The following is a 6837-nucleotide window of genomic DNA, read 5'->3' on the forward strand; positions in this document are numbered from 1 at the left end:
GTGAATAAAACAGGATACAAATGAAGCAAAATAACTAGAACCAGTCGGGCGGGTAAAGCGTGACGAAAATTCGCTTCACTTTTGGTGTGAACGCAACAGAACAACTCATTAAGCTACCTTAATATGAGCCAGATAATGCTAGGAAACTATTTTACAAGATCTAATGTTAATGTCATTCACATGCCCAGCGAGTTCTGTTTCATCACTGTGTACAGCGCTTCCCTCCATATCGGAGCTCCCTGCCTATTAGCCATGATGCAGGCACTGACCTCCCAGTGTGCAGTGGAGTTCAGCCAGGCACCACTCAACTGCGCACACGTAATTGAATATCTGCAAATTTTTCCTTTGATTAAAACACAAACCCACGGTTTTCGTTATATAACCAATGCCAATAACTCACCGCTAGTGTTGGATTGTTGTTCTCTGAAACGTCCATCTTCAGCAGCAGCCAGGAGTAAAAAGGACGGTTCGACAGTTACAGTTTACAGTCTAATGCTACGTTCACACTCAAACGCTGTAAACGCGCTGCAGGACTCTTGGGGCATCATTTGTCTTTTTTCTCACAATCACTGGGCCACTGATTCGTTCTTTTCATACAGAAAGAGTGCAGGTTGTCCAAGCAGGATTTTCTTTTGTTGCTAATGTGGCAATGCTAAAAGGGAGATCTGTATTTACTATTAAAAGCCAACAACGCCACCAAGGGAATTTCACCCCAGGATTTAACAAGGACCACCAGTCTATGGTCAATGACAGGACACAGGTTCGGACAACACAGGCAATGGACGTGATTCTATAAACAAAATTATACAAGTTTATTTTAATATCAATTTATTTTCTTAAAATACAGTCACGATCACAAAGTTCAATAAAATCTTTTTCCGGTTCTTAGTCATTCAGGTTACCATGGAATGCAATGTACAAAAAGGGGGCTGGGACTGAGGGCTTACTGGCAGAGTTGACTCGCTGAGGGGGAAGGGGCCTAATGTTCCACCACACATAAACAAACCACACACCAACTATCGACACCGAGGTGCACTACAACGGAAAAAATGAAGAGAACCACCACCACCGGGATCAGCTAGTCACTCCTACCAGTGGCACCAACAGCTCCTGTTCATCAAAATAGCAACCATTAGTAACGTAATACCGGCCAGGAGGCCCACACACACACACACACACACACACAAAAAGAAATGAATGATTAAATCACTATACAGAAAACAGCCCAGACAGAACAGCAGTGGGGGGGTCCCGCACTGTTTAGAAGCCCACTTCAGCAGGTGAGCCACTGGCGGGACGTAGAAGCTTCAATGCTCCTGCGCCAGGGTGGTGCACCCCAACGACGCCGCTTTAGCTGCAAATCAAATGCAAAACAGAGGCATCTATGAAACAGCTGGACGAGACCCATGTACATCTAAGCAGCACAGATGAGACAGCCTACCGTAGGAATTGGATGCTACGCCTAAGGGGATCTGCACCGGCTTGAAGGCCACGCTTCCGCCTCCAACCTCAGTCGGCAGACAGGCAGGCGCCGTCGAGGACGCAGAATGGGGAGACACAAAAGACGCTCCGTGCAGCACATGGAATGCCACGCACACAATGGGGCAGCCACGCTCCCTCGGCCGCAACCTCCAGCCAGACAAGTAGCTGACTATAGCAAACACAGAGCACATCAGCTACCAATGCCTTAATATAAAACAACATTGCCCGAAACTTACCTAAAAGTCTAAAACCGCCACAACATAACAAGTTGAGCCTCGCTGGGCCCTAGTGTTGTTACCTCCGACACTCGAAGCTTGTGTCGAATTATGAACCAGTGCAAGGCGAAGCAAATGTATCGGTGCTCGGTTCGTTCGCTGCTGATCATGTGATCAGTGATGTCCGAAGCTTCGTTCCTGCGCACAGTCACGTGACCGCTTCGATTTGATTCAAATCGGCTCGAAACAGGGTTCGGGCTTGTCGGTTTGATACAGTCAAAGTATGGATGTTTATTTTTATTGTGGAGACCACCAGATATTTGGCTGAATCAAACATGTGAGCGGGTTTTTTCTAAAGCTGGGAAAAACAGTATCTAAGAAACCGACTCAACCCCAATACTGTGGAGAAAAGTGTGTTTCTCAATAAAAATCAATTAGAATTTCATGCCCCATCCCATGTGTCCACAAGCACCTCAATATCCTGTCATAAGAAACCTGTCCAAAAGCACAATCACTGCCCCACTTTCCTCTGCAAATCACATTCCACATTCCACATTCAAACAAGTCCCTGTAACTGCCATGAACTGCACATGCAGTAGGAAGCACTTGCTGGTATTTTAAATGATATTGCTTACATATAAGTCATATATATATATATTATATATATATATATCTTCTATTAATTCTTCTGCTAGTATGATCACAAATATATCCATAAAGGTGCAGAAAGACATAGATAAGTGTTTGTTCCACTTCTTTCCAATGTACAGAGAATTGAAATACACAAACAAGGACACAATTCAATCCTGAAAAACAATAGTTTTATTCATATAGGAATCCATGTATTTATTAGATGATTTATTGGTTCAACTTTTCATAATCAGAGATTGGACCAAAATATTCCGGATAGGCTATTCGATACATTTGCACTACAAGTTTTCAACAGCAGAGGTCATCATAGAGTTTGCGATGCATTGAATGAATGAACCTTTTTCCGATACAATTGGCTGGAAAGCTTCACTGGTTCAGAAAGCTTCACTTTACCTGCAACAGCCACGCCAGACCAGTCACACTGCCGACGCCAAAGTTTACCCCCGAGAAGAGGTAGGGAGACACACCTGAAGTGCATGGGCTTTTCATTCATATAGTCTCAGCAGCGCCACCCAGTGATCAACCTGACAGGATAATTAATCACAGCTTGGTGACACACAGTGGGAGGGTGGAGCCCAGATGGAAAGCCAGCTGATTTAGAACACCCCAAAAACATGGAGATGGAAGTGAGCGGAGCCACTTTGCCACACTAACAAGAGCCAACAGACAAAGAAATACAACATATATCACATGCCTGTATTTCCTACACTGCTCTCCTACGCTGGAAAAAATTATATATTTATTTAATGAAAATATGGTGCAGTTGGAACCTGAGACCATAGAATGTGCATAGAATACGTATGTTAAAACAATTTGAATGCTAAACTTGTTGTAAAATGGCGGATGTCTATTAACATGGTCGTTGTCAAATTGGAGGTACATTACATTACATTACATGTCATTTAGCTGACGCTTTTATCCAAAGCGACGTACAATAAGTGCATTCAACCATAGGGTACAAACTCAGGAGAGCAAGAAACAAGAAAGTGCAATTTCCTCAAATAAGCCAATTTACAATTTGCTATAGATGAGTGACGTTACAAGTACAATTTAAGTGCTACAATTTGTTAGTCTTAAATTATAAAAAACTAGAATTAAATAGAGTGACAATTTAACATTAGCATCCATTCTAAAATCCTAATCTCGTAATTCTTGTTGTTCTGGGTCTGTTCCCTCTGAATGCAGTTTGGATAAAAGCATCAGCTAAATGAAATGGAATGTAGAGGGATTGTGCCAAAGTGAAAATGTATGTGGCTCCATCTGCTGGACGTTTTTTTTTATTAATTTTTTTTATTACCAATTTTTCTATTAAATATGTCCAGTCAGTTTACAAGAATAAAACTAAAGTCTAATATAGGAGTCCTGCAATGCGTCTGATTTAAGAAAGGTGCAGATTGCATTTCATATTTGAGGCTTTAGATTGGGCTGCTGTTGAACTTTATAGTAATATTTATTGGATCATCAATATTTATATATAATTTTATATATATATATATGAAGATAAAGATTACCTGCATTTTGAGGAGGAGAGCAGTTATCCACATTTAATCTTTCTAATAATTGTAATTGTGTATCAGTACACCTAAAATGGGTAACGTTTAGTCAATGAATTATAAAACTAGCTTGTGAAGAACAGAGCAGTCATGACTAAATGTGTGAGAAAGAAGCAGATTTGAAACCAGTTGTAATAAAAAGATCACGCAGAAATGTCTAATGCAGCTTCTTTTAGTAACAGGTAGTCTTGACACTTTGCATTCCAGCATCATAATCACCTATTATTACTATTATCATATGTTATCTGAATAATCAAAAAGCTTCAGTGGACAGGTGATTAAGACAGATTGATGTAATAAATATCTTCTGTCATTTATTGTGCGTCTGTAGATATTAAGGGTTTCATTTCAGTTTCCTCGCAGGATTTAAGGCTTTTACACAGCCAGGTCAACATTTAATTATTGAAGAAATATTGTTATTGCGACCACCGCTACCACAGGGGTGTGGTTGACCAAAGCAGACAAACCAAGGCAAAGTATTCCCCGAGAGTAATACATTTATTTTAATATTGGTCATAAAATATCAGTGATACGAAACTAATTTATTAAAACAATTCCAATTAAAACAGCTTGGCTGTAGTGGGCCAAGAACGGGAGGGGGAAAACGGGCTCTGGGACAGGACCGTAACTGGCGCCACTGCTCCGCACACACCAAACAATATGAATCAAAACCATAAGCATGAAACTAAGAACAATGCGTAAAACAAGAGAAAATACTGTCAAACGCACAACTGAAAAATGCAAGGAGCAAGTGAGAGGCCCAGTCACCAGCCCCACCACTGTCCGGTAGCCACGTTGCTGCCACCCCCAAGGACTCCTGAACAGAAACAAAGACCCAGATTTAGTAAATACAGTTTTGTGCAAAATAACCTTTTGGAGCAGGAGTTTAACTATTCAATTGGTTCTGTCTGTGTCGCAATCTGTGAGACAAACCGTGTTAGAAAACCAATTGGTGATACAGAGCCACATTCTTGTGCCTGAAGGAAAGAGGTTTACTATGGGACCCACTCAAATGTAGCGGAACCAGTGTAATATACACTCCACCAAAAGAATAGTAATTAATGTCAATATATTTCAATTTTAAAGTATTTGCTGCAAATTCTGCATTCTGCAAATGTGCACCTTTCCCTTTCTGAGAGACATCAGTTTCAGATTGCAAGTGCAAGTGCAAGTGCACATCATTTACACCCATGTAGCTTTACCCGACCTCCATTGGAAGTGACAAATGTTTCCACTGTTTAAATGTATGTTCTTAACAAAGAGATCTCAAATACTGTAAAACAAAAGTCTTCAACTATGGCCACTGGCGAGCTTGGCCAAAAGTGGGATATATAATGGAGTAAACTACAAGTGTGGGATGATTTTGATCCATGGCTTATTGGGTTGCACTGCGAGAGTTTGCCGAAATGATCTAAATGGTAATACTGCAAGACAAGTTCATCTTTGTTGTCAAGAAGCTCAGCCTGTAAGATTATAGATGAATGATTTAAGTAATGAATAATCTTTTTGGAAATGTGTAGCCAGTGAGGAAATGTCCCTCCTAAGCTACTGTAGGTTCAGGAAGGCCTTGGTACCGCCTACTTCCTGGTTTACCCATTAGACAGGGTATAAAAGCTGCACATGATGAAGCTGCATCAGTGTGATTGTCCCTTTCTTTGTTGGAGTTTGGCTTGAGAATCCAGTAAGTGGGTAAGTGTTTCTATTCTCCCTCCAGTCCAGGCTGTTATGGGAAGCCACTGCAGTTTTGCTTTATACTGTTTTGTCTTTCTTTATTTTAGTAGTATTTGTTTGGTTACCTTAGAATCCGGAAAATTACTTTTTGTTAAATTTTGTTCTTTTTAGGTGTTGAGGCTCAACCGCATGGCTGCCCAGATGGTGGTGAGTCTGGTGACTGGGCCCCTCACCTGCTCTCCATATTCTCAGTAGTTTTGGTATTTTTTTTTTTCAGTAATGGTGAATTTTGATGGGTTTGTGTGTGGCCTCTAAGCCGGTGAGGGCCCTGTCCCCCGCTGCAGCCTAGTCACCAGTAACACAATTTGTTTTGAAGCCCATTTGGTTATTGTTTAATTCCTAGAGACACCTGTTGGGTCACCTGTTGATCCGTGCTTGTTTAATAATGAATTGTATGAGGAAATAAATCACCCTGTGCTACCGGGGGTTACAAATGTCTTTGCTACAATTAAACAACTCTTCTCATGATTTAATATGCACACTATGCCTTAGCTAAAACTAATGCATTCAAATGCAACAGTTCAACTATTTCTCCCTCATTCTTCCATTTTGGTGAAGTAGACCGACCAAATAGAAATTGGCCAGTGGTACTCCTAGAGGCTATTTCCACATAGTTGAACTTTACTAATTGCTTGTGGTCTCTTCTCAGACTGCTATGGCTGGTTCGACACCTGCAGAATCAAGGTGATTTTGGGAGCGCAGCATGGGAAAACTGACTCTTCCAAAGTCACTAGATTATCGTCACAGCAAGATGAGGACAAACCAGGTTAAAGGAGAATCTGACTGCGATACATGGACGAAGTTGGCCAATTTCTTTTAATCTCAATTCTACCACTGAATTTGAGGACTATTAAGCTGCCAAACTGGTAAGTGGATGTGTAAAATGTTTGACCTTTTTGTGGATTGCCCCCATGACAACTATAATTAGTAATAGTCTTATGAATTGTAGCGGATTTCATTTTTGTTGAATATTGTCTTGTCATTTACTCATTTCAGTTTGTTCAATATGTGTTTGAAAAGAAACCTGGTGGTGCCAGAGTACAAACAAAAGGTATGACTGACTTGAGTGATCTACACTACCACAGACTCGTATCTCAAAATGCAAGCTTTTTTATGTATGCACATGCATGTAGTGGCAGTAATTGCTTTTAAAATAAGTATTTGTTGCGTCAATCTCCGGTCACAAGCCGCACAGAGAACTCCAG

This window comes from Gasterosteus aculeatus, chromosome 16 (assembly GCF_964276395.1).
Source record: "Gasterosteus aculeatus chromosome 16, fGasAcu3.hap1.1, whole genome shotgun sequence".
Lineage (NCBI taxonomy): Eukaryota > Metazoa > Chordata > Actinopteri > Perciformes > Gasterosteidae > Gasterosteus > Gasterosteus aculeatus.